Raw genomic sequence first — 21,086 nt, 5'->3', positions numbered from 1 at the left:
AACCCTGCTAAGAAATTATTTATTTTTTTCTTACACTGTCATGGCTTATACCTTCCCTAAGACTGTCTTTAATGAGAGAAGTTGACCACACTTTGTAGAGATGTACCGATGCCTGTGTTTTGGGCTGAGGTGGCTGTTGAATCCTCCTTGTTTGGTTTGATCCTGTAGCATTTGGGGGAGGGGGTGACCAAGTCTCATAAACAAGAGTCAGATTAAATTGTTAACAACTGGATTGTGTGTACAACACTAATTAAGGACCTGTTACTGACCTCCAGTTTCTCTGCCTGTTTTCCTTCTGTTGATACCATTGCGATATGGTTTAAATTTTTATTCTAAAAGGAAACATCTACTCTTGCTTGGTGTGTGTCTGAACAGCCTATGGGGAGGAGGTTTTCTTATTTTGGTTTTGGTTTTAGTTCTGTACTTCTTATAGGTCACTGTCAATGTGGCAGATGTACTCTGTTGTTGAATGATCAAATAGTAGGGCTTCATATTCAGTATCTTTTACAGAAACAATAAACATCAGTAATAATTAATATTTAGAGCACTCACCGGTCAGGTAGTGTTGGAAAAAATTTTACGTGTATTAACTATTAGATGCTCTCGACTGTATGAGGCCAGTGTTGTTATTTCCGATGGAGCCACTTGGGCACAAAGAGATGAAGTACCTTGCTCAGTGTTACAGAGTCAGGAGGTGGCAACCAGGACAGAAGCCTGTCAGTCTGGCTGCCTGTGTCAGGCTCTGCTCCATGATGGTGTGCTGCCCATGGGTGGAATGAGATGGGTGCTAAGCTGGCGCTGGTGGTACTGTTTTGAAACCTGCTCATCTCAGAAACTAGGAGAACAGCATTGTGCTAACGGGCTCAGTCAGCAGTCTTCTTGGTGTGGAATCTCCTTTGACCTGACCTTATGCCTGTGATGGGTGGCTTCTGAGTTTTCTGATGTCTCTTACTGGATGAGGGGGAAGATGGAAGAGTCATCCGCCCCCCCCATCTGCTGTTTTCATATATGATCCCCATTTCCATTTTGCTTGTAGGCGTAAGGTTTTGGAACTCAAATGGTAGGTGATGATGGTAAGATTTTCCTGCCAAAAATGAGGTATGCAAGCAAGATGAAATAGTTGTGTTTGGCATGGAAAGTGTCTTCAAAGCGAGCTTCATGGAATACATTACCTAGGATTTACTTCCATCATCACTATTTTTCTGCTACTCCTTTGAGCTTCAACGTACTAATCGGTAAGTGGAGATAATAACACCTACCTTGTAAAGGTTGTGGAGAGGATTAAACGATCGAATATTTTTTTAAAAAGTTTATTTATTTTGTGAGAGAAAGAATTGAGCAGGGGAGGAGCAGAGAGAGAAGGAGAGAGAGCATCCCAAGCAGGCTCCTCACTGTCAACACAANTATTTATTTTGTGAGAGAAAGAATTGAGCAGGGGAGGAGCAGAGAGAGGAGAGAGAGCATCCCAAGCAGGCTCCTCACTGTCAACACAGAGCCCATCATGGGTCCCAATCTCACCAAGCGTGAGATCAATGCCTGAGCCGAAATCAGGAGTTGGATGTTTAACCTTTATATTCCTCAAGACTACAATTGAGCCTTCTAGGTGTCCCCAAATGATAGAATATTTTGTAAAAGGACATCTATAGGGTCTGAAACATTTTGGGGGACTAATCAATGTATTTTTCCTTTTCCTTTCCTTAAGGGGTTTCTGAAAAAAAAAAAAGGGAGTTTTAGAGATCTTCAAGAAGGTTAAAAAAGCAATGCTTCTATGCATTCTCCCCTTAGGTTCTCTGGAAGTCTTTTATTCAGGGCCACTTTTATAGTTGTATAAACGTATTAAACACTGGCATGTTAGACTATAAGATGGTTAGATGGTATATTAGATGCAGTTCATCAATATCTCCAGGGCTCACAAGCTGTTAGGGAAAATCCTCACCTACAGAGGCTCCTTTTATCTGTTCTTTTTCAACTTATTTCCCTGGTGAATCATTAAAATGGATCCTCTTTCCATTATAGGTTGTCTTCTAAGTGAGGGATGTTTTAGTAATCATTGTTACAGTTCAGTTCATCCTAACTGTTTGGGATTTCATTGATGATTTCATGTTTCTAAACCCTGAAATTTTAGAGTAGGTTTTTGAAAGCAGTTGTAGCTTGGTTTTAAAGAAAGGAGAAAATGGTCAATTTGATGACCCCAGATCAGCAGAAGTGAATAGAGTCTGATAGAGATTGATATTTTTTTCCTTTTGCCAAGCAGATCACTTTGCTCCTAATTAGAACATTAGACTCTGCTTAATTGCATTCTGACCAAAGACTTTGGGGGTCCATGAACGCAAGTCACCATATGTTGCGTTTGAATTAATACGTTTGAGAAAGAAATTTCCTTAACAGCGCTAATATTAATGGAGCAGAAAAGACACAGACTTGAGTATACTTTTTATTTCCTTATTTTACTGTCAAACTTCTTTTCTCAAATTGATTTTGTATGCAACAATATTCATTTAATTTATTATCTGTGTATAAGACCTCATTGTACGATGTTGTCTGTAGAGCAGAGTTCACAATAAGGGAAATCAATCTTGGATCTCATTCCAATGAGTGTTTTTTTTTTTTTTTTTAATCCTGATGTATCACAAAGGGTTTATTATACTGTGCTGACTTCCACAGCCGAGAGTCCCAGATTCATCCTCATGGCAAGGCTTTAAACATGAGGTTTGAACCCCATAAAGTTCTTGTACAGTGAGCAACCCCTTCAGCTGACAGTGCCTTCTCATGAATGTTCACTCATCTCCACCTAGACATGGGCAGGCCATTCTCAAGCAGGTCACTTCTAAACTTCTAACTAGATTTCAATATACGGTAATACAGAGTGAGCAGAAGTCACTGAAGATGCTGTTTGGCCCTTGGCTGAATTGACAAAATGATGAATTTCCTTTAAGCTGAATTCAGGCTAGACACCAGGAGGCAGTTCATTCCAGCATTATTCTCGCTATTTGTATTTTGGTTCATTACCAACACTCCTCTTAGTATTTACATTTGTACCATGTTGTGCCTAGTTTATATTAACTGTCTTAGAACTTGAACATTGGACAAATATTTGTTAATACTTAATGTGTGCAAAGCAATATGAGATATGTTTCTTTGGGTTTTAAAGAGAACTCACCTTGCAGTTTTGGACTGAAGGGGCTTCCAGGGAAATAGACAAATCTTGTTTGCACATTAACTGTAACATAAGGTAAAAGGACATGTGTCAGAAAGGGGATGCATGGGAGTTCTGAGGATTAACTGTTGTCTTATAGTCACTCTTATTTGCCTCTCTCTGAAAATAAATCAAAGACTATAAAAATTCCACAACTGTTGGAAAAATGATGACTGTGGAACAGTACACACGAGAATTGGTGAGGCTGGAAAAGTTGCATCCATGTTTTCATGAAGTGAATATTTATTGTCTGCCTTTTCAGTGTCAGGCACCGAGGGCAGATATGTTGTACCTATCCCAAGAAGTTCACAGACTAGGAATAAAGGAGTGTCTCTATATTTCACAAATATTTGCTGAATGAATGAACTTAATACATTTTATTCCTTTAGGTGAATCCTAGGTAAATTGTACTACCTAAAAGAAGGCACTCATGGAGTCTGAGGTTTGGGATGGGACCCAAGCCAACGCATTAGTGGGTCTCCTTTTCCTTTGCTTTTTTAAAAACACAAATATATTTTTACCCATCCTTAATAATTTGCATTTTGTTGGTTTTTATACCACATTTCTGGATCTTCAAGATGACTTTTAACATAAACCAACCAACATATTAAATATCTTTTCTAACTATGAACTATGGGACATATCACATATTCTACAGAGCCAAAAACAGAGCTTCTGTTTCCCCACCTTGACATTTGCCCGCTAATCAACACACTTTCATTCATTCAACAGATATTTATTGAGCAAAAAACCATAATCATTGTCATTGTCACAGCATTAGGATGAGCCATGCAAGGTGCTGGACATTAGTCACACAATGATGAATGAAAGCCCCTCAGGGAGTTTACTGTCTACAAAATAGAGTGAATGTGTAGTAGTTCAAGCGGCGAAGAATCTTTGTAACCACTCTACTACTCAACAGTAACATGAATGTCTTCCTCAAATTGGTCCCATCTTCTCCTGCCAGTCTTTTCCTCAGGCTACTTCTTGGAGTAAACTCTCTGTTTTCGTCTTATACATTTGAGGGAGACCACATGTGTTATCAGTCCAACAAGTCTGGTCCCCGTCCATGAATTTCATTAACATGTGACACTATGTTAAGTTGCTCATCACTCACTGATTTCCACTGTCTTTGTTTGTGAACCTCTCTTATTTCCCTATAAGTTCATGCTCTCCTTTCAAACACAAATGAGGCCTTTCACATCTTTGTATCAACCTATACCATTGAGTATAATTTCCTATTCAATGAGAGTGACTAGACCTTTACTGTACTAAAATAAGAAAGATATTTGGTAAGAGTAAATAAAGGCTTTGCATTCCTTGGGACCTGGTTAGCATCAGGGAGACATGAACGTGACTTCAAGCTTCCTAAATACTTTGAAACTTCCAGGGGTGCTTTTGTTTTGTTTTGTTTTAAATTTATTTTTTATTTTATTTTTATTTTTTTTTTTGAGCTTCCCCTTGTAGACAGTTTTAACATTGGATACACTGGAGAACATAAATATACTCAATTATAAATGAGATTTGGGGCATCTGCCCAGTAATTCCTGAAATTGTCAGATCTGAATAATGAAATGTAAGATAGTTCTCATCTATTTGTATACTCTGATTTCTAGCATTCTGGGAGATAACCCTTCAGATTCCTAAACACTGGTTAGGCCTTTCAAGGGTTCAAAGATACGTAACTGGATGACTATTCTAAAATCACAAAAGGTTTTCTGGAATGCATGATAATGTTTTTTTTCCTCTTGAAGGGAAAGTCACATGGTTGGCCAACATTTTCACTCCCTAAGGATCCATGGAACTATGATAGATTAGCCTCATCAGTCACCCAGGTTCATATCCCTGTGAATCAGGTAATGTTGATCACAGAGCAAATGTACTTCCTTTAGAGATCCCAGAGCAGAGTCTTCCGGTGTGATTAATATGTAAACCTTTCCTTTTAAAACAGGATCCATAGAGATGGAAGGGAGGGAATTGATGGCAGTCTGAGGGCCCATTTCATGCCAGGCAGGCATAGAGCTGTGTACGTCACATATATCATCACATTTAGCCAACAGGTCTGCATGCTGTAGCTAATACACACAGAATTGAGAAGAGCTAAGCCACTTGCCAAGATCACATAGTTAGTAAGCGACAGAAACTGGATTCACATGCAGGGTTTCAATCCTTAAACTGGCCCTCAGTCCTCTACAGCACAGTGAATTTATTTATGTGAATGTATTTATGAAAATGTCGAGGTATCATGAGGAGATACCTGTATCTGAAGCTTCTCTGATAAAACTCTGTTACTCTTGGTCAACTTCATGTCCACTAGATAGGCATTACGTAGTATTTTGTCTCTTTGTCTTATTTCTTCTGAGAAAATCACAGTAGACCTCTTTTTCTTCCTAAAATTTCATCCCTAAGGGGAAATATAGTGCCTCAAAAGGGTCTTGTCCTGACTATCTTTGACATTTCCATCACAGGATGACAGTGGGATATTTGTTCTTTCACACCTACCTGTGCTTTTACAGATGTTTTCCTGAAGTGCAGGAATGTGAATTCCCTGTTTAGGAACACTTTGCTTTTCCCCCACAAATAATGTGGTAGTTATGTCATCTAATGCTAATGTACTTCTGTCAATTTTCTTTTGAACTTCTTGTTTGAGAAATCTAGCAGAGGGACATTTTGGTTGAATGTGTTTTCAAAAAGATGAGAAAATAATAAAGAATAATGATGCTAAGATAACCTAATAGAAAAGTGAGTACAGAATTGTTCCAAAATTTCTGTTCTCCCTGTATGACTTTTGTTTCCCCAACAGGTGTTTTATTAGACTTAATTCCCCACATCCATTGAACTCTGCTTTTCCCCTGCTGATCACTTTTCCTTACCTTTCCCTTCTGCCCATGGTTAATGGAAAACCAGAGCGGGGCAGAAATTAAAGCAGGAGAAAGATTTTATTCACTATGATCACAATAGGGAAGTAGAGACCTCAGTATAAATCTGGACTCCATTCTGAATACATGGCCATATTGGGGATTTACAGCCAAGGAGCGAGGTGACAGTCGGTGGGTGGAAACTTATTGAGAGGACACATCGGGTTAAGAGAGTTTCTGGTTACACAGATCCAACAGCGGTCTAGCTTAAAGCAGGGAGGGGGACCAGATTTCAAGAGTGGGGGTCAGTGAAGAATTTGATCAGATGTTAAAGACGTGGAGCTCTCTTTGAACTGACTTATAGCAAGATTATTGCTACAACTGGGTAATGCAGGCCCGACATGAATGGACACCAAGGTCGAGGCTTAGAGGGTGTAGGGGAGCCTGACTAAAGTCTGGACAAGCAGGGTGTCTTATCACTACTGTCTTGCCTTCTGGCCCCTCTTGCCTCCCTTCTCAGCCAGGACTCACAGGGATGTATTTCGTTGTTTCTTCTCAATTGTTTCTGGACTAATATCCAGGCTTAAGTTCCCTGGTTACCTCCCTCTCTTCCCTGGCAATCCATCTTCCTCCCAGCTTCATGACCAAAGGTTTTTAAAGAGAGTGTGCACCTTTTGTCACCCATTTTACTGTTACCTGCTCTCTTTTTCACCACCTATGCCTGTTCAGTTCAACGGAAGCTGCTTTATCAGGGACCCACATGCAACTCCTAGTCACAAAATCAGATCATCACTTATTGTTTTCCATTGCATTTGCCGTTGCAGACACCCCTTCCCCTCCCCAGCCTGTAGGCACTCTACCAACCTTGGTTGTGGTATTGTCCACACTACAGGATATGTGAGTAGAAATGGAATGTTTCAAAAATGGAACGATTCAGAGAGAGGTAGGCCAAACCATGCTGGGTCAGGTTCTGAGAATGAGTAAACTTGGTGCTTTATCACTTATTATGTTGACAAAGGAGAGGAAAGGAAACACCAAAATCTTTAGTCCAAACTGCTAATTAATAGATAGATTACTCTTTTTAACTTGTTAAAGGATTTTAGTCAATGTGTGTGACACTGCCTTGAGAGCAGCCCTACACTCAGAGTGTCTGCCTTTGGGAAGGTGGTTGCCAGTGTTCAGTGTTATTAAGAGTAAAAATTGGACACCATTTCTTAAAAGGATTATGTGAGTATTCTGGATGCCTCCTTGGTGAAAGCCATCTTACCTTGAACTATTTGAAATTAATTTAAAAATGTTTTCAATTGTATCCTCTCTATTTGGATATAACCAGAAGTGTCAACTTTGGAAATGTATTGAACGACAAATACTATGTTATTAACATTGTTTCATTTGAAAAGCAAATTGCAAAATTGCAAAGAGAAGGCCCATATTAACCGAAATAAAGATATCAGATGCATTTTGGTACTGAGCCAAGTACTATGAAGCTATGAAACAGAAAGCAACAAGCTGCACTAACATCGATTTCATTTCATTATTATTATAGCTCCTAGGTCCATCATAATCGTGTTCTTCCTTTCCAGCAGAGTGTGCGATGCACTTTTTTTTTTTTTTGTGAAGGCTGTTATTTTTATAATGGTGCAGTCCACATCAAATGATTTACTGCCACTTCTGAAACTCATCCACAAACCATTGGTCTAATTAACATAGAAAATATTGAAGACACTTGGTAACTGAATAGCTATAATGGTGTCTTAAATTATAAATTACTTTTTACAATTTGCTTTATTACAGATGGTTTATACATAACTGTCAGAGAATTTAACATCCACAATGGCACAAGGTGAGAAATATCCTCACACAGAGGGCTCGAGCAGTGACAGAAGGCATGGTTGATGATCTGTTGTACATTCTACTATTAAAAAATGGTTCCCTAAGGTCACCTGAACTTTATTGGGTTCTTGTTTTATCTTTCAGCAAATGAAGATGCCACTTATCTTTAATCTGACCTTTTATAGCATGACCTTAGCTCTTTAAAGTCAGAAGGAATCTGGGCATTTTAACTTCAGCTTCATTGCAAATTTTTTTCCCTTGGCCATTTCCCCTATGATAGGTGGTTATGTGTCTAAATTTGGGCTGTATACCTATGTGCTTAATTCTTTCTCCAGATCAATACTTAGAAATGGAAATAACATTTCCTCCTCCTCCCCGCAAAACTGTGCCTAGGAAAGCAAAGTATTCAGCTAGCTAGCTTTCAGAGTTATTCATGAGCAAGACGTGGATAGCTTTGTTGTGGCAGGGAGATAAATAAATAGATCAGAGTGAATCCCAATTTGTTCACAAAGGAAAGAACATTGGATGAGAGGGAGCTTTGATAAACAGTCAAAGGCATTCCCAAGTTTTCTTTGTGGTAGAGGCTCAAAATACATATTATAATGATTAATCAATTTTAAGTTCTATAAATGCTATAACAATGACAGGGTGCAGTTCAAAGTCGAAGATGTGTATGGTGATGTTTATAACTGTAAAACTCATAATGCTGAAGCATAGTAAGGGACATTTTGAATAGAGCACTCTTGTGCAGTAAAATAGTTGTGGGGAGCAGAATTAGATCAAGAAAAGATTGTATGGTGGGCATTTATCGTGAAAATACAAATCATTGCTGTGAATGATTGCTGTGAATCAGCTTTGAAACATGTTAGATGTGTCATTTAACCAGGCAGCATATGCCTGTTGTTTTTTTTATCATGAAAAACAATTGCCATATGTTCCATAGTTACTGAATTGTGACTAGCAGGTGTGTGGCACAATAATAATAATGATGACAATAATATCTTCAGCTTTGACCCTTTCTCCATAAGTTAGGGCAAAGAGGAAAAGAAAACATCAATGATTATTCTGTGTATTTGAGTAAAGCAAAAGCCTGGGCTAGGTAATTTAAAAGAGATCATTTTATTCAATAGCCAGAGTTATCCTTTTTTTTTTTTTTCTGTCATTCACATAATTGTCTCAGAGTTCCATTTTGCTCCACCTACATTAACCAAATGAGATTTCAGCTCACTTTAAATTTTTTTTTTTAATTTATTTCAGAGAGAGAGAGACAGCATGAGCACGGGGAGGGTCGGAGAGAGGGAGACACAGAATCTGAAACAGGCTCCAGGCTCTGGGCGGTCAGCACAGAGCCCGACGCGGGGCTCGAACCCACTAGCTGTGAGATCATGACCTGAGCCGAAGTCGGACGCTTAACCGACTGAGCTACCCAGGTGCCTCTCAGTTCACTTTAATGGTTCTGTTCCTGTGTATTGATGACCGGGTCCTGAAAAAGTTTCAAAAATGCTTTCACTTATTTTATTGCTTGACACCCCCCCCCCATAACAACTGTTTTGAGTTGGTAGGATAGAAACATTGTTTCCTGTTTTCTGTTTAAAACACTGAGAGGCAGAGGGGTGAAGTGACTTTCCACTCTACAAAAAGAAGAATCTCTTGACTTTTTCCTCTGATAATCCTAGAACCTTAATGATATTAAAATGATCATTTTTAATGTAAAAATATTTTTAATGTTTATTTATTGTGAGGGAGGCAGAGAGAGAGAGAGAGAGAGAGATCGATCATGAGTAGAGTAGTAGCAGAGAGAAGACAGAGAATCCCAAGCATGCTCCATGCTGTCAGCACAGAGCCTGACACTGGGCTCCAACTTGCAAATCTTGAGATCATGATCTGAGTTGAAACCTAGAGTCAGATGCGTAAGCAACTGAGCCACCCAGGTGCCCTGACCATTCTAATATAGTGTTACATTTGTATCATTGTCAATTATTACTATGTTGGAAAATATATTGTGACTGGAGGTCAAGGGGAGGAAGAGAAAGACACAGATTAACTAAATAATGGTTGTGCTACCAAAAGAACACACAGAATCATGGCCATCAGAGTCTAGAACATTCCTTTCCTCCTTAGCTTGGTACCTCAATGCTGTGTGGATTACAGTGCTCATGTGGAAAGACTAGTGCTATCCTATTCATTTAAAATAAAAAGTCTTGTTGGTATGATACAGATGGGTTTGCATAATTAATATCATGTTCTCTTCCTGCCAACAAGGGAATACATATACTTTTCTAGTGGAGACAGTGGTCAAGATTGATAACCAGCTTTTTAAAAAAAATTTTATTGTTTATTGTTGAGAGAGAGAGAGGGACACAGTGTGAGTGTGGGAGGGTCAGAGAGAGAGACACACACAGAACGTGAAGCAGGCTCCAGGTTCTGAGCTGTCAGCACAGAGCCTGATGCAGGGCTCAAACTCATGGACTGTGAGTTGATGACCTGAGCTGAAGTCGGACGCTTAATTGACTGAGCCACCCAGGTGCCCCATATAACCAGCTTTTTTAATGATACAAAAAAGTTTTCCCTAGTTAGAACCTACACTAACTGTATATGGTTTAAAAAAATTAAAGTTGAAGAGCAAAAATCCAAATAATGAAATAACAGAATTCTTTTCTAATTCTCCCAGGAATTGTTGCCTCCTACATAGCAACCTTTGCAACTGTGCAACCACTGCAGTGCAGTCGGCGACGATCGGAGTTTTCTATGAATATGAGGATATGATGTTAGACAGGAGGCACAGGCAAGGCCTGGGTTTAAGAGAAACCTCAAATGAGACATTTGAGACCCAGAGCCTTCTTGCCTTCCTCTTCACTTGATGGATCAAAGTTTTCCAAATCATCTTTGTAAAAAAGTCCTACACCCATGTTGAGTCTGCTGGGAGTACATCACCTCATCTAGTACTTCTTCTTCTGCTATTAATGGGGTAATCATTTCAGGTGATAGATTTTACCTTCCAGACTTCTTGGAGAAGAGTCTGACAATTGACCCTGCCATTTGAAGAAGAAAAATCCAGTACCTCTTGTTTTGTAAGGATGTGAGAGCCAGGATGACAGCAGTCAGTTATCAGGCTTGGCATTTCTGAAGCTGAGTAGAGCCCACGTGATCACCATAATGTCATGCTGGAATTGTGTTTCAGTTCGTGATTAAGTTTAGAATGTAAACAACCTTAATATGGTGCTTTAGAGGGATAGAAATCTTTGGAAATGTTTAGTTTATGAAATATAGGTTTAATGTTTTTTCTTTTTAATTTAATGTTTGTTTATTTTTGGGAGAGAGACACAGACAGAGAGACAAAGAAACAGAGACAGAGTGTGAGCACGGGAGGAGCAGAGAGAGAGGGAGATACAGAATCCAAAGCAGGCTCCAGGCTCTGAGCTGCTAACACAGAGCCCAGTGCCGACCTTGAGCTCACAAACTGAGATCATGACCTGAGCCGAAGTCAGACACTTAACTGACTGTGCCACCCAGGCACCCTAATATATAGATTTCAGAACGCAAACATATGTTCTAATTTACAACAGATAGAAACATTAGCCATAAGCTGTCACTTTGTGTAAAGAGTAAAGTTGTGAGAGAGGTAAGGAAATGTTTTAAATTGTATATACATTTATTTTTAGGCCAGATAAAATCTCCCAAGGTTTCTTTTAAACTGCAAAATACTTGTAAAACTTCGGTTTGATAATTATTGCAAAGAAAGGGAAGATATGAAAATATTCATTCTGATAATGTAGTGGGTGACATTCTGTATGGCCTCATACTAGATGGTGGCAGATTCTCTAACATTCAGCCTTAGGTTTTGATATTTGTACTTTTTCTTGTAAACTATTTGTTCAGAGGCAAAAGTCATTGGTTTTGAACTTAAGTTGATTTAGGGAACTAAATGATATACCTAAACACATGTATTAGCCCTACCATGACTTTTTAATGACTTTTCCATTTAATTTGGTTTTGGGAATTGATTTGCCCTTTAAGAATAATATCAGCATTTAAAGTAATTTTACTTGCTTTTTGTCTGCACAGTAACTGATTTTTCTCCCTAAGAGAATGACTGTACAAAATGTGAAAACTGCTGTGTGTCAGCTAGAAATGGCAACTCTGATAACAAGAATGAGTGAATGTGGTCCTGAGCTGAGACTGAAAGAAAGAGTCCACCGAAAGTCAACTTTGTCATCTAGATTTGCAGGTGCTGTTGGGGTATAGGGAATGATCTATTGCCTTCCACATTCTGCTGAGCTCTGTTGGCTATAAAGTTGCCTATTATTTCTGCAGGGTTGTTCCTTGGCTCCTTTGTTCTCCTTGCCTTCATATCTCCTTCCATGTGGTCAGTATCAGCTCCGGCCATAGGGGTTTGGGTAGAAGTGGAGTTGAAGGGTTTAAAAGTGGGACTCCAGAGTTCATTGGTCTCTCTCATCTTTTCATTGGTTCTTATTCTATCAATCTGCTCATAAGCACATTCATCCCACTCAGTGTCTTTGGTCCGTCCAACCACAGTGATGATACTGAAACATGTGCTCAGATTAATAACTTGAAGCATATAAATGAGCTTTCGGACTTCTTAAGAGCTTAAAGTGGTGAACGTTCTCATGGCTATAGCATTAATTTTTTTGAAGATGTTGGCAGGTGTCTGTCCCTGACTCCAGTTGTTCATCTTTAAAATAGAACCACAGTTCTTCAAAGTTTCTGTGAAAATAGCAGTAAAGTTTTATTTTATTTTATTATTTTATATTTTATTGGTGTCTCAATTTTTCATTTAATGATAAAAAACATTTATATAAGCCCGAAATAAAATCTTTCAAGATCGTATACTCAGAGGAGGCTCCAATGAATTCCTGCCCACTTCCCCTCCCTCCATAGATTACCTTTTTTTTTTTTAGTATAGTTTATTGTCAAGTTGGTTTCCATATAACACCCAGTGCTCATTCCCACAAGTGCCCTCCTCCATGCCCATCACGCATTTTCCCCTCTCCCCCACACCCCATCAACCCTCAATTTGTTCTTAGTATTTAAGAGTCTCTTATGGTTTGTCTCCCTTCCTCTCCTTAACTATTTTTCCCCTTCCCCTCCCCTATGGTCCTCTGTTAAGTTTCTCCTGTTCCACAGATGAGTGAAAACATATGGTATCTGACTTATTTCACTCAGCATAATACCCTTGAGTTCCACCCACATTGCTGCAAATGGCCAGATTTCATTCTTTCTCATTGCCATGTAGTATTCCATTATATATATAAACCACATCTTCTTGATCCACTTGTCAGTTGATGGACATTTAGGCCCTTTCCATGATTTGGCTATTGTTGAAAGTGCTGCTATGAACACTAGGGTACATGTGCCCCTATGCATCAGCACCCCTGTATCCCTTGGGTAAGTTCCTAGCAGTGCATCCACTCTGGAGAATAGTGTCAAGGTTCCTTGAAAAGCAGTAAGTTTTATTGGGAGAAGGAGAATGATCATAATCATCTAAATTATTGTTTTCATTATTTTTTAATTTTTTTCAATGTTTATTTTTGAGACAGAGACAGAGCATGAGCAGAGGAAAGGCAGAGAGAGAGAGGGAGATATAGAATCCAGAGCAGACTCCAGAGCCTGATGCAGGGCTTGAACTCACGGAGCGTGAGATCATGACCTGAGCTGAAGTTGGTTGCTCATCCAATTGAGCCACCCAGGCGTCCCCTAAAATTATTGTTTTTAATGTCACTTGCCACGATATGTATCTAATTGCGTGCCATGGCTGCCACCAGCCCTGACCTTTGAGCATCGCTGCATCTGTGTCCTAGTGTTAATGATAGACGTGTCATGGCTTCAGATCCTTCAGATGCATCAGGCTGGCAAAGGTTAGATCCAAGAGGGATAAGAAACACCTATGGGTTTATCAGCTGGGCTAAACTGCTTGAATCCAGCTATATGCATCTACTGGCACTATTTGGAAAATAAAAAAATCCCCCTTTACCTCCTTACATAGTGCATCAGGTCTTAGAAAGCCCTTCCAACTCCCCTGAAGCCTGAAACCTCCTCCAGAGGTCCTGACCGCAGATGAGAGGAGTTTGAGGGGAGATGTCGCCCATCTGTAGGGATTATGCAGACTCCGTCATTGCTGTCTGAGTTAAAAAGTAAAGGAAATGATTTATTAAAGGTTAGGCAGCAAGAGAGTGCCAAAGCCAGAAAACAGGTCTTTACTGATGTTTTTGCTATTAAAAGCTCTTTGAGGAGGAAGGGTAGGGATACTATTTGTTGGCTTTCATTGGTCCATTTGGGCAAAGAAAAAGAAGCAGAGAAAAAGGACTGATTAGGAGCCTAAATGCTACTTATTTTCCCATGTAACAGTGGAAGTTGAAAATGCTCCCATAATATGCTATAAATGCAGGTTTATTGGAGAATTTATTTTGTATATTTTATGAATATAGTGTAATTTCTTATGTAATGGTAGTACAATTCTTGGCTCTTGTTCTGTGTGAGAGCTAAAACGATCTGATGTTGATGTTATCAAGATGGGAGCAAACTTCATAAAATATAGCAGTATCTATGCATACATAGGAGAGTAGCTTTTAAAATATTAGTTCATTCCATTTTTCAACTTGTAATGTGAAGTGATTTTTTAAAGTATAGTAGAAGTGAATTTTTATGTTTCATTTGCAGTTATTGAATTGTGTAGGTAATGCATTTTTGGTGGGCACAGTTCCTAAACTTAGAAAAGCAGTTTTTCAGTGACACAGTAGTTTTTACCTTTTTGTTTTTATTACGTAACAATCTTAAGATGTCAGGTTTTGGGTGTCTACTTTGAACTTGTTTGGTTGAATTGACATTTAAATTCAGTCCCATCCCAGTGTTATATGAATGGACCTAGTCTTCTAACACTTCTTTTCTTCTTGTTCATTGGAGACTAGCACAGAGAACACCATCACTTAATAAGAAAGACGTTTCCTACTTTGTTTCCTTTTATCCAACTCAGAACTGCCTGGGGGAAAATATTGCTTTCTTTTTGAATGTGGTAAGCCAAAAAATGGAAAATGTACACATGAACATTTGTGCCTCTGTCCTATTAACCTTGAGAAGAGAGGGCAAGAATGTGTGAATAATATTGTTAGATATTTAAATACACTTATTAAGTTGGCTTAAGGGTTTCACCTAACAGGTAACTTAATTTATATATTTCAAAACTGTTTGAATTTTTTTTCTCCAAAATGTATTCATCTTTCTGAAATCCTTTTTGAGATTTATATTATTCTAGTTTCAATTTTGGTCATTTTTGTGTCTGCCAGTCATGAGTGGTTTAATCTATGATTAAGTTTATCCTATAAAACCACATGATACAAGATGAGCCCTTTAGTATAATTCCTTTGTACTTCTTGGAAACTTAAACTATAAGCAGTAATTCACATCCTGAATTAGGAATGTTCAGATATTACCAAATATTAGATTGTCAGAAAAATATTCATTGGAATAATTTTGTAAATTTCATATATATTATAGAATATTTCATATTAAAAATACATTCTATATTTTTATAAAAACAAATTAGAAGCTGAAACAGGTAAATTTTGCTGGTTTCAGATCACTTAGGGGAATGACTTTTGTTTCTAATTCCTAGCTTAATAAGTATATTTGACTTCGATAGGAGGATAAATTCAAATTTTCAGTTTTAAACTAAGGCTTTAGGCAAGTTAGGGAATTGAGAAATCCAGATTTGTATCTGATAGCTATCTATCAAAATACATATGTCACTGAGTGTGTATTATAAAAAATAATTTCACCAATTGTATTGGACCAACTGCTCTTGAACTCTGTAAGTGCATTGGTTGAAGGTATAGCCTGGAATGATTGTTGGCTTGTGGTCTCTTCCTTTCAGGGTCGAGATGACAGTGTGCTGAATGGTGATTCAGCCAGCCAGTTCTACATGGCTCTGAGCAGTTGTAAACCACCATCCTGGAAACACGTGCAGAGTTTTGAGCTAGGCCTTAGACACTGATGGTAGGAGATCTGGAATTTAGAACCAGGAACCCCTAAGGCACCTAGTTTTATATCAGGGGTCAGTAAATAGGCATGAAGTCATCAGCTCAGGGAAATTCCCTAGGGAAACGACTAATGGAAATGGTAGTCCAACCATCTCAGATATTTATTTTTACCATTACAGACCAATCATGAGTTTGACTGGATAAAACAAGTAAGCCCAACTGTGATTGTATGTTAATTCACCCATTCTTCTCCATTCAGAGGATCTATGCCAAACACAAGACCTGCATTCGCCAGTGAATTGACAGTCTTATTGCCCCACACAAGCGTGTAATCAGGCCAGTCTGTGTACACTCCTTGTGACCTTGTCATTATGCTTTGGTCTTTATTCTCTTTCAAATTTATTCCTCTTTCTTTATCATCCTGAAGCTATAGCTCTTTTAGTAACCTCACCTTCCACTAACACCCGCTAATCTTAAGTGATCTCTTACCATGCACTGTCCTTTACCTTACTGAGTCCTCACATTAATTCCATGACATAAGTATTATTAGCATCGTTGACATTTTATACATAAGGGAACCAAGGTTTAGAGGGATTATGTTCCTTGCTGAAGGTCACACTGCTAATTACCAGTAAAGACAGGAGTCAACTAAGCCCTGGGTGATTTTGTGGTCTGTACTTAGCTGTGATGCATGTGTGACACCTCTAAAATGGGTATTAGTTCATAGGTATTTGTGAGTCTTGAAAGAGGGCAAGGGAAACTCCTGTGAAATGAGCTAAAACTTGAGTTTTTAGTATTATGTGGTGATTGTGGTGAAGCAGTTATCAACTCCTGTTACATGAGCTGAAAGTGATGGGAACAAATATGCACCTTTGATGATAAGGCTGTGATGGAGGTCTCATTAATGTTGGGTCAGCCTTAGATGTTTAACCTTATCCTGAAGGCTTATGCTGCTTGTGAAGTCTGCATCTGACACTCTAATCTCTTCCCAGCAGATACAGGTGTCCTTCTCTGCCCAACATCAAAGCAAGCCGAGGCTGATAGTTCCCGGAGAACATTGTGTCTCTGTAGACTCACTGACTTTATAGACATTAGTTTTTATCCCTGCCAGTGGTGCCCGTACATGAGCTTCTGTCTTGGTGCAACCACATAGGTATCTATTTCTAGATTTGGAGCTGTCCCAAACAGACTTGAAGTTCACCACCAGCATGACACTCTCTGAACTGGGGAATAAGAGTGGAGCATACATTGACATATATTCTGTCCAACTTACTTCATATTAGGACCTCATTCTTTAAATAATCCTTGGTTAAAGAGAGGCTTTGTTATCTACTCCATAGTCTCTATGGAAAGAGAAGTCTGGTCTACATTAATTGCCTGTTTTGTTTTTGTCTTTCTGGTATTATTTCTGCTCTGCATTAGATTTGAATTTTAGATTAGGTGCATGGGAAGAATCTACCTGAAGATCTCTGATTTTCAGCCAGTTTGAAACATAAATCTAAAAGCTAAAGTGTTCATTAAAGGACAGATATCTTAAACCCTCATAGGGTGGTACCCAAATCCCATCAAGGTAGCACTGAAATCTAAATACCTTTAAGGATGAACAGAACATGTGAGTCTACTGGAAAACAGTATGATTCAAAGTGCAAGGAGTGACTTTCTTGGATTCATAGTACCTTTGGGAATTTTCAAATTAGGATAAGTGTCCAGGAATCACTAGTTAGCAGTAATACGATCAAGAAAAATAACCAGAGAGTTTCAGTATTTTGCTGCCACAAATTAGTAAGAAAACAATGAGTGACAAAATAATTTAAGATCCCAGGAATTCTGTTGTTTTGAGCTGAGGGCAAGGAGACAAATTTTTTTTTAAGTTGTAGAAAAAAGCGGGGTATTATATTGTGGTTACTGGTTTTTCCTTAGTTTCTAAGAACAAAGGAGGATGTTTTAGAAAGAAAACTGAAGCCTGTTTGCAGAGGCAAGATAAGAGGACAGAAGGGTTGGGAAGATCATGGTGAAGTGAAAATATTAGAATTTAGTCGGTTGGTAAATTGAGGATAATTATATTCAGGGACAGTGTAAAGTGATTAGGGGGTAAGGAGCCCAATTATGAGATAGTCTTGATAATATAGATGGCTCAATAAAATACAACAATAGAAAGATAAAAATAGAATACTTTTATATAAATTCTGGAGGAGTTTAAAAATGAGTGTTTAAGATAAAAACTTAGAAGGAAAGTCACTAAAATTTGATGAGGTATGTTTTGAAGGAAATAAAAGCCTCATTTTCTGTATTGAGTTGAGAAATATCTCTTTCTCTGATTTAACACCATTTTATAAGTACTGCTGGATTTTAGAATTCTGACTGTCGAGAAGGGGTTTTGGGAAAAAGCAAAAATTCTATAAAACCAATCATTTAGCTGTGGTTGGATTGTTCCTTTTATTTTACTTTGTTTCCTAAAGGCCATTTTTGGAGTCATTTGAAAGAGAAGCTTGAAAGTTAAAATGTTTTTCTGGTTAAAGTTAGTGATTTGTTTGTTGGAAACCTTTGTTAAGGGTTGTCAGGCCTTTTTCTAAGAATTTTAGATGCCCCTGCTGTGCAAAGGGCTGCTTGAGTCCGTTCCTACAGAAACAATGTTCGGCTCAGTGGTTAAATTCTACATCTCCTGTGCGATGCCCAGTACTGACAGGAGATGAAAATTAAAGTCCATTCTCTGGGTGGGATGATCGTTTGGGAGTTAAGACTCAAAAAAGGAGTGCTTCTTTGACTTCCTTGTGTTCTCAGCTCCAGGCTCACATTTTTCGTTCATGAAGAACGCAAAAAAAAAAGAAATCCCCGTGCATTTTTTTGGCAAGTTCAAGGGCATGGTAGATATAGAAGGGCTTGGACTCAATCCCAGCCCTGGTGCTTCGTTCTGTGGAGGTAGAAAGAAAGCATTTCATAAAATGCGGTGTCCTGCTATTGTCCAGTATTCCCAGGAAATAACTCCCAGCAAGGAGCATATTGCGTTGAACTTTGCTCAGTGCTCCCTGATTTCAGGGCTTCTCATTTCCTGTGAGCATGTCACTCTACTGTATGACATTCTCCTAGGAGGGTAAGAAAGGTGTCAAGAGTCAGCCGTGAACTGTCAGCGTTTTCTTTATTCTTGAAACTTCCACTAAGAAATTGTGATTCTTACTTAAAAAACAGAATAAAACAAATGAAAACCTTACAATAAAAGCAAAACCACTAAACAAACACTCTTAACTCTTAAGAACTTCTCCCCTTTCCACGCACATCCAATTCCTTAAAACAAAAACAAAAATCAAAAACGGAATTAATTTGATTGTATTCCTATTGGCTCTGGATACACTATGATTAATTCTTTTTCCTCTGTGAAAAATGAGTTGCTTTTACTCTGGGAAACTATGTCAGAAAAGAGTCTATTCAAGAGGAAGAGGAAGGTGAATTCAAAAGGCTAATGATGTTTTTTTTTTACCTGATCCTGTTTTATGCATTGTTAACTGAGGACAACATTTGTCCGGTCATTGACGATTAAGGCCACCGTTAAGGACGCATTGAACATCAAGCAGATGTCCTTGCTCTCTCTGGATGGCAGATCAAGATTGAAGCATGTTTAAAAATGGCCCTGTACACAGGGCATAATGTCCAACATTGTGGGCTCTCATTCAGTAGCTCTGAGCACTTACACTTGCAGAAATTCTTGAATACAGTGGGAATGGGGAATGAGCTTTTTAATTACATGCCTGTTGTTTTCTATCACCAGGAACTAAATTAATGGAAAATTAATTCACAAGGTTACTTACACATTTCCCTATTTACTAGAGGACTCTTTCCCATAACCTTTTCATTTATGTCCTTTCAGCATTTTTTCTCCTCGGTGCTGAAATACCCTCTCTCTTATTTAAATGACATTGGCAACATTCAGTAGACCTAGCGCCCTGTGGAAGTCTGACAATTACTTCCTTATGGCTGCTTTGTTTCAAAACTAAATCCAGAATAAATAAGAATTTTTCATGTCTCAGTCATTTTTCCTGGTGACATCTGTTAGTTTTCAACATTGCCCAGAAAAAGCAGTATTATTACTATCTTATATTACTGCAGGATATAGGAAAATACCAACCATTATATGTTCTTTTAGGGGAGACATGAAGTAAATGGCTATCGAGGACTCTCTTAATAAGCTCTTTCTATCTGCACCTGAAAAGTCAACTATTAAGAAAGAAGATGGCAGAGGTGGGGAATGCATAGTGGATCAGCTCAATTTACTCAGTCTTCTACCCTTGTTCACTATAAGGGTAATAATGCAGAGACTGGAATACAATGTTCATCTTACTAAACACCAGTTAATATGAAAGCATTTTGAAAACAATGCTGCAGAAACACTGGATGATAATAATAAAGTTAATACTTCTCATTGGTTGTGCCTTTTCACATGTGTGAATGTGTTTAAGCAAGGCCATTCGTTGGTCTGTAAACCAAAGCCAGATCTTTGAGTTCTCCTGCTTTCCTGTCCCCAGGTACAGGTATGTGTACTTTTATATAAACATCGCATATGTAATTTTGAATTTTCAGAACTGATCACGAAAGAATAGGTTTTCAAATTTTTGTTTTTTACTTTTCAGGACCAGAGACTTCAGGCTTAAGATCTTACATCAGGTTTAGCAAAGAGTGCAGCTGCAGTTAACCTCAATTATACACTGTAAATATTTAGACTAGAGGCAGGAAAGTAGTTTGGGGAGCTTTAAGAATGGTATAGAAAGGATTCTTTTTGTATAGACATTTAGTTGGGGTTTATGGATTGGCATTTCACTGATAGAAGGAAAAGTTAAAATCAGGATGAGAAAAAGGAGAGAAACCAGAGGGGATTTCAATAGAAAGAGAAGCTGAGAAGGACCTCAAGAATGCTTACATTTCTTTTGTGACATGTAGGCATGACTGTCCACAGAAGACCAGCATGTACACATACATACATGCATACTATCACCGCTTGGCAGCGAAAGTGTGGGGACAGGATGGTGTTAAATTTGTGAAGGTATTGATTAGAAAAGTAGTCCAGTGAGTCTAGGAGATTGTGTGTTTCAAAACAGGCTCAATGTAGCACAGTATTACTGAAGTACTGTTCTGTTTTTTTTTTTTCTGAGTTTATTTACTTTTGAGAGAGAGAGAGAGAAAGAGGGAAGGAGCAGAGAGAGAGAGAGAGAGAGA

The 21,086-nt window shown here is 38.4% G+C and overlaps 1 long non-coding RNA gene across 2 annotated transcripts in view; it reads right to left on the bottom strand.

Annotated features, from left to right (window-relative positions):
* Positions 1-3,171: 3,171 nt before the first annotated feature.
* Positions 3,172-21,086, bottom strand: part of LOC144228994 (uncharacterized) — a 70,644-nt gene continuing 52,729 nt past the window's right edge. Inside the window, exon 3 of one of the 2 annotated variants that reach the window (XR_013334322.1) lies at positions 3,172-3,220. This is a non-coding gene — a long non-coding RNA (uncharacterized LOC144228994). Of the gene's footprint in view, positions 3,221-13,887; positions 14,028-21,086 lie in introns of those variants that run through there. The other variant, XR_013334321.1, reaches the window with a different exon arrangement.

Source organism: Crocuta crocuta, unplaced genomic scaffold (assembly GCF_008692635.1).
Source record: "Crocuta crocuta isolate KB4526 unplaced genomic scaffold, BGI_CrCroc_1.0 scaffold546, whole genome shotgun sequence".
NCBI classification, from domain to species: domain Eukaryota; kingdom Metazoa; phylum Chordata; class Mammalia; order Carnivora; family Hyaenidae; genus Crocuta; species Crocuta crocuta.
This window is presented reverse-complemented; position numbering and strand designations above follow the sequence as displayed.